General features: G+C 38.3%; 1 long non-coding RNA gene across 1 annotated transcript; it reads right to left on the bottom strand.

Annotated features, from left to right (window-relative positions):
- Window positions 1-7971: 7971 nt before the first annotated feature.
- Window positions 7972-10286, bottom strand: LOC144983693 (uncharacterized). Its single transcript, XR_013647453.1, has 2 exons — window positions 9883-10286; window positions 7972-8134 (listed from the first exon to the last, which is right to left on the bottom strand). It is a non-coding gene; the product is annotated as an uncharacterized LOC144983693 (long non-coding RNA).
- Between the last annotated feature and the right edge of the window lie 374 nt (window positions 10287-10660).

The following is a 10660-nucleotide window of genomic DNA, read 5'->3' as shown; positions in this document are numbered from 1 at the left end:
AATGTGTAGTGAGGAGGTGATGCTGCTTATGAATCTATTATTGTTTTCTTCCAGAACTTTTCACTTTTTGCAGACACGTATTCTGACTAGCATAAAAATGAAACATTTGACATTTTTAAGTCAAGAAATTTTAGTACACACTCAAAAATGTGTCCAATATAACACTGAAGCTACGTTCACACCGCCCTCAGAAATGTGCGTTTGCATGTTTTGGGCTTCCTCATGCAAAACTTTTGTGTTCACGAGTAGCTACGCAAGTTTTAACCACAAAATGCTTGGCCATTGAAAGTGCATTGCCAGTTACACCAGGTTAAACTTTGACCAATCAGCGATTTGGCTTTGGTAGTGATTGATGGGTTTGGTTTATCTAGTGAACAAGCCTGATGACGTCCACACTGTTTATTCATTTATTTTTTCAAATAAAGATAAACCAAGGCGACTATCCTGACATGATGGTAATCCATGTTCGTCATTGCACAGATGTTAGCAATGATCCCAACACTTTCCATTTTATGCCCAAATTGCGATGTTTGCGCCAGTTCAATACTCGGTCATTTCTCTCTCTTCTTCGACAATTCTGCCATATTTCCCTTCCCTCAGGTTAAGAGTCTGGGTGTCATCCTTGACTCTCATTCACTGCCCACATCAATAACATCACTCTCTCCTCTTACTTCTATCTGCGTAACATTCGTCGTCTCCGTCCCTCTCTTACTCCCCACTCCACAGCTGTCCTAGTCCACAGTCTCGTCAACTCCCGTATGGATTACTGTAACTCCCTTCTTTCTGGACTACCTAAATAAACCTTCTGTAACCTTCGACTGGTTCAAAACTCAGCTGCTCGAATAATAAACCAAACCCCCTCCATTCACCATAGTACACCCGTCTTACAGCAGCTTCATTGGTTACCAGTACCTCAACGGATCACTTACAAAATCCTCATTTTCACCTTCAAAGCCCTCCACAGCCTCGCCCCTACGTATCTTTCAGAGCTCCTGACTGTTGCTACTCCCACTCGCTCCCTCAGATCCTCTTCCTCCCTTCGACTAGCTGTTCCATGATCACGTCTCATTACTATGGGGGGTAGAGCATTCAGCAGCACGGCAACTCTGGAACTCCCTCCCCTCTGATTTATAAAATTTGAACTCACTCTCAGTTTCCCAAAAATCTCAAAACCCACCTTTTTCGCCATGCATTCAGCGCATAATGTTTAAACTGCTGTTTTAACTGTTAACTTATTTTGTGTTTTGTGGAGTTTTATTGTTGTATTGTTATGCTTTTACATATTTTTGTACTGTGAGGCGACCTTGAGTATCCAGAAAGGCGCCATATAAATAAAAAAATTGATAGTTATTTTGCAACAAGCCTGTTCCAAAAGTGGAAAAAGAAAAAGAAGTTGAAGCCCCTCGCTGCTTGTCCAATTTGAAGAACATGCATTAAATGACTTGTACAAAGCTTCAAATATTTTTTGATTCTTTTTTATATGGAAATCCAGTCATTGAATAACAAGTTTTACTGAATTTTACAAAAAAGCATTGATTTTTTTGTTTTTTTGTTTTGCTATTTAAGACACACTTTAATATTTAAAATTTTATGATTTTAAAGCAGACCACCTTCTAATTTTAATTAACACATTTAAAACTGTTTAAGTGTCTGAAACGAACAGAGTGTATGATTATAGTATAGTTAAAATGCATTAAATTGTTTAGTTAAACTGTTCTTTAAAACATTTTACTGTCAAGGGGTTGAAAAAAGGCAAAAATGCAGAGTAAATTGAAGGAAGGATTAAATCAGAATAGAAAATAAGATGTTTACTAGTTGTGATATGAAATTGCAAGCAGTGTGTCTGCGATGCAATAAGTTCTGTCCAGTTCCATTTGTATCAACTGAATTCATAAACCTTTTAGTAATTTATAATAGATTGGAAAGGTTAAAAGGGTGAGTGGTTTTATAGCTAAAGCCTCGTCCTAAATCTATAGTCAACATTTATTATCTCCTTGGCCAGATGAGTTATGAGAAATTCAAAAGACGTTATAACGAGTTTTATGGATCTTCACAGTTTCTGAGTAATTTTTTTAGATCTCTAAAATTGTTTCAGATAGTCTCTGTGACTTGCCTCCCTGTTCTAAAGGTCAAGTCTTAAGTTAATTTATATAAAGGTATCATGGGATTTGAGCACTTGAATAGAAAGAGACAAAAGCCGAGAAAAAGGGGGAGAAAGAAAAGGAAAGAAATACAAAAGTTGTCCACTTTGTGAAAAGTTAATTTGACCCACTGCTTTAAGTTATTATTTCCATCATCTTCCAGTTTCAGAGACCAATAATACCTCAGACAGCCTCATGAAGACCATGCTCAGACTGTTGTTGGTGATGCTGAAGAGCTGTAAGAAGGTGATCAACAGAACAGGCGCATATCAGGGGACTCTACTTTCTACAGTTCTACTCACCCAGCATACCTCCGGTTTTCAGAGCTCAGTCTGTCATGTTCAAAAACGTTTTGACTTCTCCACATTGTAGGTTTATCATGGATTCCAGAAGACTGGATTTGGACAAGTGATGCAACTGAATTTTTTCTAAGTATGTGTTGCAAGATACTGCAAATCTTTTACAGGTTTGTGATGAAGAATGCAGTTTATAGTACCATTTAAAGTACACACAAGATATAAAAGAATCTTTTGTTTGTGTAAGTTTAAAGTAGTTTACCTACACCTAGAGGCTCGTACTGCAAGAGATGCTGTTATATCACGAGACCCAACGAGACGAGTGTGGCGACTCAACTTGTAGTTGAACAAACATTTCATTTTATCGTCATATTAAAATCAGTCAAAAACTTTACAAAATCTAAAAAAGCAGATCCAGTAATACCAAGAGCTGAGAAGACAGTTGGACAAAATATGAAGGGAGAAGGAAACTGTAAATTTTAACTTTAAGGGAAAACTCGTCTTTTTTTTCTTTATAATTTGTCCTGTCCAACAGCTGAGCAGACAGATGAGAGCTGAAAGCCTCTTGTCTTGGACATATTTTACTGTTACAAAAGGGGTTATGAAACATTTGACACAGTAGGTGTATATTTAAATAAACCCCTTTTGTAATTTAGGCTAAATTATTAATCCTATTCATATCTGTAACAGTCTTTTGTTGGACCAGATGAAAAAGAAAAGAAGGGAAGAAGAGAGAGGAATGCTCGGGGAGGTGAGGGGGTTGATTAAACAGGAGGGAGGGGTTGAGCCGTGAAGCAGCATAAAGCAACAAGTTGCTGGATGTTTATAATCATTACAGTCAGGTTTATAAGTAATCTAAATCCAAAAGGGGTGGGGCCTGTCCACAGACACACCCAAATGCCACAAACAAACCTTTGGGCTCCAAAAATGCCCACATACAAATCATGTCAACATGTACACAATACAACTGATGTTCAAACATGCATACTTACCTTATCGACCCATGTGAAATTCTTTAATTAGTCATACAAACTATTTGTGCAAAGGTGAGCTAGCACCTGTGCTCAAGTGAGTCTTTATGTTCTTCTAAAGTGGATGATGGAATGTAAAAGGAAGGAGGGAGAGTACCCACCCATCCCCACACCAAGACCCCCACCGTGGCAGCAGCGGCAGCCAAGAACCCCCCCCCCACAACACCCGCATGGCAGCAGATAGAGAACCGCCCACCGGGCAATCACAACCACCACCCAGGCCAGGGTCAGCAGGACCGCCACGGGGGCCCCCAAAGCCAGAGAGTGGGGAGGCACCGGGGGACAGAGAGTGCAAGCCCCAGCCCGACCAGGAGAGCAGCCCCCCCCGCCGTGCCGGTAGGGCCCAACGCGAGGCCTGTCCCCAGAAGAGCACCCCCACCCCAAGACAAGCAACCCATCGCCACCAAGGAGTTCTGGGCATTCCTCCACCCCGACCCCGGGCACTGGCCAGGGCCCCCCAAGAGAGACCCGCCCCCACACTCCAGACAACCGCCCACCCAGTCCACAGTTGGTCCAGGTGAGAGCAAGGCAGGGGCCAGCCACCCCGGCCCCAGGAAGAAGACACCCCAGAGCGGTGGGGGTCCACAAGAAGTGTTGTTACCATGGCCTGACCAGGCTCACACATAGATGGAATTTGGAGAAGGCCAACGCTCCAGAGCCAGAACCCCCACCACAGAGACACGGACCCACCAAGGGTCCTACATGTTTAAGGTGCAATTAAAAACAAGAGGGGGGAATCAGGGGAGGGGGACCACAGCCAAGGGAAAACTCATCTAGGTCAAGTCCAGTAATAAGATTTTATGTACTTTGATAGTGGTAACTTTTAAAGAAGTCGATTATAGCATAACATTTTTTATCGTAATTGTGATTATAAAAGTTACATTAAATGCAAAATATTGGTTTTAGTCAAAACCGAAAGGGTGATAATGTTCCCATCTCAAAGTTTGGTGGACAAAAACGTGTATAGGGCTGTCTCTTACAGGTGAGGTGAGATCCTTTCATTTGTTATCAGAAAATCAAGTCATATCAAAAATGCTGAGCGTAGTGATGCAAGATGTTGTTTTTTTTCCTATATCTAATATGCTGATGTGTTAGAAATCGCTTTTGCTGATAGCAGTTGTGGAATTCATTAAAATATCCAATTTTACTGTGGTTTCCTGCTAGAACCACCGTAATAGTCAGAGTGACACTTTTTGAGATTGTTAATAACATTTGTGGTGTTTGAGCTTGCAGACTAGGCTCCTTTCAGCATCACCAGGTGATTTTAAACGGCAATTTCACTTTCTGAGTTTAGCACTTGAAAATCAATAATGCTGATGCTTGTACTTCATGTAAAATATTAAATAATCATGGTACTTAAACCTGAAGTATAATATTTTACCTCTGACATTTAAAGCGTATTGTTGGTAAAAATCTACTCTTTTTTAAGGCTATTGTCTTGATGACGTCATTCATCACCTGCTAGGTTTTTGTGAAAAATATCAGAGGAAAGATTCTTTTCTATTTTCAGCACTTCACAAACGAGTATCCACAAAGAAATGTTTTGATAAGTGTGTATGAAACAACTTGATTGGCTTTAATGGTGACTGAACCTCAACCCTTTAACACCGGAGATGTTACCGGTGACACCTAAATAACACGCTCTTAGACATACCGCAACTCTTCGATAGTTTAAGCCCGGTTCACAGTGATCAGCCATCGCATCGATCGTATGCACAATCGTGTGGTATAGTTCATACTGATGTTGACTACTTTTGCTTAAGACTGTCAACAATAACTGTAGTGACCGGCTGAATGATGAATATTGAATTAAATGAATATTTTTCAAGCGGCAAGAATATCTCCAGCCCTTATTTTTAATGTGAAGGACATACAGTTGCTGGAGGAAGGGCTGTGTTCGTCCACCAAAAATAAGCGGGCCACGTTACTATTTTACTGAAAATTATGAATGAATGCTTTCTGAAGATAATCAATAAGCACTCAATTTTGTTACTTTATAACTTGATCTGCAATATTTAGCAATGATATCTGGATTTAATATAACTGTATTCTGATTATAATCAATGAGCACTACATATCTGTTACATGGTGTGTGAGTCACGTTACTGTTTTACTGAAACTCATGAATTAATGCTTTCTGAAGATAATCAAGGACTTGATTTTGTCAATTGAAAAGATCTGCACTTTATCTGATCAGGACCGGATTACAAAAACAATGGAAAACTATTAAATGAATTATTCAGTAGGAGTGATATTATATAAATTCGCTTCTTCCCACTCCTTTTCAAGCAATAAATCAAGCTCTACTTGACTTTAGATAATGATCACTGTGATGATTACTTAAGGAAATGTTTGCTTTTGTTTGCTTAATAGTCTTTTTAACTAAGAATTTCATCATTTCCGTAATGAGTTTGAAAAATCTGTGTGATTTTTTTAGTTTTATTTTCTGACAACAATTTACGCTTGAAATAAACAAATCAAATCAAATCAAACAATAACAGCAGTAAAACCAAAGTTTGCTAGTTTGATGCTAACATGTAAGGGAATTTTCTATAGGATGGCTATTGCTATGCTTGGCTGATCTAAACATACATTGCTGACTGAATTAAGAGCTTTATATACTCACAGGCATGAATTTTCAAAACTTTTTCAAGGAAACTTTTTTTTAAAGCACTGTTTTTGGCTCAAATCTTCTGGAATAAAGTATAATGCTGCACTGTGAGCTCCACCTAGTGGCCAAACTGAAAAGCCCTCCAGGAGAGGCAGAACATAAACTGCACATCTCTGTTGGAGCTTCTCCGTTTGAGAAATCATGTAACTCTGTATGGTGTTAACAATCCATAGGTTTATTATTTCAATAATAAATTTTACTGTATGTGAACTGTATCTGATTAATATGAATATCTTCAAAACATAAGTACATTATTATTATAGTTCTATACAACTATGTCTAAATGTGTAAACGGTGTAAACTCAAAATTGAATCGATCCGGATCAAGTGGATTGGAAAAATCGAATCAATCCAGGCTCTGTTAATTTGAATCGATTCTTGAAATTATTGGTGATCCCCAGTCTTTAGTTACCAGCAGTCCGAAGAACGTCAACACTAGAGATAAAGCTCCAGTTTTAAAGGGTTACCCACATGTGGGATGATATTAGAATAATATTGCAAGCTATGCCTTTTTGTTAAAAAATAATACTCTGCATGCAAATCAAATGGAGGACTGCTCAAAAAATATTTATGAAAAGAAATCTAAAAAACAAATTCCCAGATGTATGGAGCTATTGTAGTTTCAAAGGTGGTGAAAATCCACATAATAATCATATTTTTTACATTTATATTTGGGACCATGCATCGTCATTGAAATAGGTTCTTAACAACGGTTTATTCATGGTAATTTTCTAACATCCAGATGCCTTAGTTTTTAATTTAATATACTGTTTAACCTGATACTTCCATTATGATATTTGCTTTTTTTTTTACCTTTTGATACACTTGCTCTATGAACACAGTATTGTCCTTCAATTTGTGTGTAGGACCAGTGACTGTGAAAGAGGATTTTGTAGAGAAAGTAAGTTATGCTCACGTTCTTATGCGCTTCAGAGCATAATCACAGCAGATCTTTAGGGAAACAAAGTCCACACTGTCTTGTGCTTTTACCCCTATTACCTTTTTTCATAGCGACACGAAGGCAACATTAAAAATGCCAACCAGGGAGCTGTTTTTATGTGTGTGTGAATTACAATGCAAGTATTAAAGAATGTGTGCTGGAGATAAAACTGTAGAAGCCACAGTCCAATCCAGATTTACCCAATGACCTTTTCAATCATAGGATTACAATAAAATACAAAAATAATGCAATTTATGATCTTCTGGGCACCTCAAAAAGACACTAATTTACATGCCAACTATAAAAAACAATAAAAAAAATTAAAATTGCATTTCTGAGTATGTCTTTTGTCAAGTTATTGCGAATCAGGAGCTGACGAAGAATGCTCTGGGAAAAAGGTTGTAGCTGTGACATTACAGCTACAACGGCAATTAATTCTGATGCATCCACTTGCAGACATCTAAATTCATTGTACGTCTAGAAAGCTCCACTATTGCTCGCCCAAAAAAACTGCATAATCATAATTAAAAGACCATTATGAATGCTTTTACAATTGATCAAAAGATGATCGGAGGAGGAGTTAAACAACTTCTAGCGACTTCCAGGTCAGCTAGCCACTTTTCCTACTGAGGAGTTGGCAACATGAACATAACCCTAAAAAAAAACACGATAATCTTAAACCCCTTAAGCTATTGAAATCTTTCTCTCTTCACACTTTCCCATATGTTTCACTAAGGTCTTTTATAGAGAAAACGTTTGTTCGGGTTGTGAATATTAGATTTTTTTCTTTTTGGTCTGAATTTCATATTTGTCTGGAGAATTAATGATGTGTTCAAGTAAAAGGGAAAATCTTATGAGCTGTGAAAGAAATTTTGAAAATTTAAGTACAAAAGAGATTTTAGAGATTTTATTAAAAACTAAAAATAAAAAAGCAGGACTGCATTGACTGCTAAATCTTAACCACCTCACAGGAGGATGTGACATCTTCCGTCATCGGCCCCAGCAGGCTTAATCCCATTCTTTCTTGTCCACGTCACAGATGGTTCTTTCTGCAGCTAAGCAAAAGAAGAACAGAGAAAATAGAAAGTAAGAACATGGGAATAGCCTGCAAATATAGTTTGTTTGTTTGTCCTGAATACAATGTTGTGTGTGTCCTTTCAGTATTGTGGAGGTCTCACCAAATACACATTCGATTCTGCTTGGTGCAACTTTTTTTCTTTGGTTTCTCCCTAGTGCACCAGTCATGTGTATATTTTTTACATTACTAAAAGGGGAGATATCATTTGTAAAAATATCATTTTGATTTTTTATTTACTGTCAACAATACTAGATGCACTGTTTCTCTTAAAAATTCAAAGATGCATTGATTTGCTCTTTAGCAAATGATAGGACATCAGCTACTGCTCCTGTAGGTCAGTGAATCCAAGCAGACTGTCTAATTTACAAATCGTACATTCATTTCTGTGTCACCCCACTCATGGTGTTCTTTGCGCAGCATTCTGTTTCACAGTGGTATGCAGATATAACTGGGCTCCAGATTGCCCTTTTGTTTTTCATGCATTAATTCACAGAGTGCATGATGACACACACTTAAGCGGACTAATGAGAGAGCACTTGAGAAATTCTGAAAAGCCATAAAGAAACTCCTTCACACATTTAATTATGAACATCCAGATGAATGCGATGCGAGGCACACACATTCAGTCATGGAGTCAGGCGGCATAAGTGTCAATCTAACACTCGTCCTAAAGTTGTTAGAAGTTTTCCACGGAGGGGAGAAGGCAGCACAATAACAAATTAAAATTTATTTTTTCTTAATTTCAACATTATATTAAAGACTGACTCCACATTTGCTAAAAAAAAAAAAAAAAAAAAAGTATGTCTGTAGATTATAAAACATCAAAAGCACGTATAGATGATCATGATACTTGTAAAGTACTCATTAATTCAAATTAATAGCAAATAAATTATGATGCAGGTAGTTTATGGGAGTTTTTGGGACAATACACAATTTCTTGCTTTCTCCTGAGACTACGTTCACACCGCGCATGTGACGCGCATTCTTGAACGCGCCTTTAGCCCATGGTGTTCACACTTAGCCGTCGCTACCCGTTACTAGCCCATGTCCGTCACCTACAGTTGGAAGGGAATTGGAGCGAAATGTTAAAGTTGTGCAAATTTTATAAATCTTGCTTCAGGCTTTTTCTTTTATAGCTGTACTCCGATGGATGAAAGAGTTGGTGGCATGCAATTTTGTGCGGACACAAACCGCAATAATTAATTTCTCCTTCATGATCAATTTTCAGATAGTTGGGACGTTCAGGAATTAAAAGGGACGCCACCCATATGTCACTACTAAATCCAAGTCCCTGATTGTTCAATACTCAACTAGTTTAACTTTTTAAGCCTACACGTTTTTGTACGTAGATCCCGAAAACAATTGTAAAAATTGGCATTGTGGTGCAGGACCACGGGAGTCTTTAACACGGAACCCTGAAACGCGCGTTTACACAGATTTTTTTATGAAAAGTGGACACTTCAACACGCGTTGCCAAAGGCGGTTTGATAAAATCTGTAGAGATATCATTAGATTAGAGTACAAAACAATAAAACTTTATTGATTCCACAAAGAGAAAATTAAATTGTTACCATAACTCAATTGAAAGCAACAGATACTGTCATGACTAGCAGGAAAACAGACCCAAACGCTGGAACCCGGAAGAATACACAGGCGAGTAGATGATGGGTAATGAGTTTTAATGTTCGGTTCTAGGTTTTGTAGATGTTTGGGCGGAGTAGTCACGTCCGAGAGATTCCCACGAGGAAGATTGAAGGTGTCTGCAGCCCGGGGCGTCACTGGTGGATTATCTTGAATAGGCGGCGGTTCGTGGTGCGGCTTGAATCGGCAGAGGCTCGTTGGTGTGACCGGAAGAATTCTGAGGCTTGGTTCCAGAAACGAGGATGACTCAGGCGCCCACTCGTAGAACGGATTCCTGTGGACAGACGGAGAACAGATACTTAGGCGAGAGCTTGACAGCAGTAGCTGTGAGCGATGTGACCATACTAAGCACCATAGAGGAGCAACGATCTGGCACTGGAGACTGGTCCTGGATCCCCTTATGAAGGCAGGTGGCTGATGAGGTGAGTGGACGCAGCTGTGATGAGTCATGAGCCAAGCAGAGAGGGGAGGGGGAGGAGTCTGACAGAGGCACCATGACAGATACACTGTAAATAGGGATAAAATACACTGGAAAAATTAGATCAGAATATTTTATTTCTATATTTATTTATAAAACAAAAAATAAACCGTTAAATATTATAAAATAAGGTCAAATAAAATAGAACAGCGTATTAAATTCAAACATTAATTAAATTGAAAATGCCGTTTCAAAGCACACATGTTAGATGTTAAATAAAATGACTAAATTATATCTAATTAAAGTTTTTTTCAGGTTTATTTATCTTTTGTCAAACTAAAAGAAATATGGACTAAATCTTTTGCCAAACTAAAAGAAATATGGACTAAATCTTCTTTACTGCAAGAGTTGTCTGACTGAAATGCATTTTAAATGTCAAGCATA

This window comes from Oryzias latipes, chromosome 14 (genome assembly GCF_053564925.1).
Source record: "Oryzias latipes strain Hd-rR chromosome 14, Olatipes_Hd-rR_3.1".
Classification (NCBI taxonomy): Eukaryota; Metazoa; Chordata; class Actinopteri; order Beloniformes; family Adrianichthyidae; genus Oryzias; species Oryzias latipes.
This window is presented reverse-complemented; position numbering and strand designations above follow the sequence as displayed.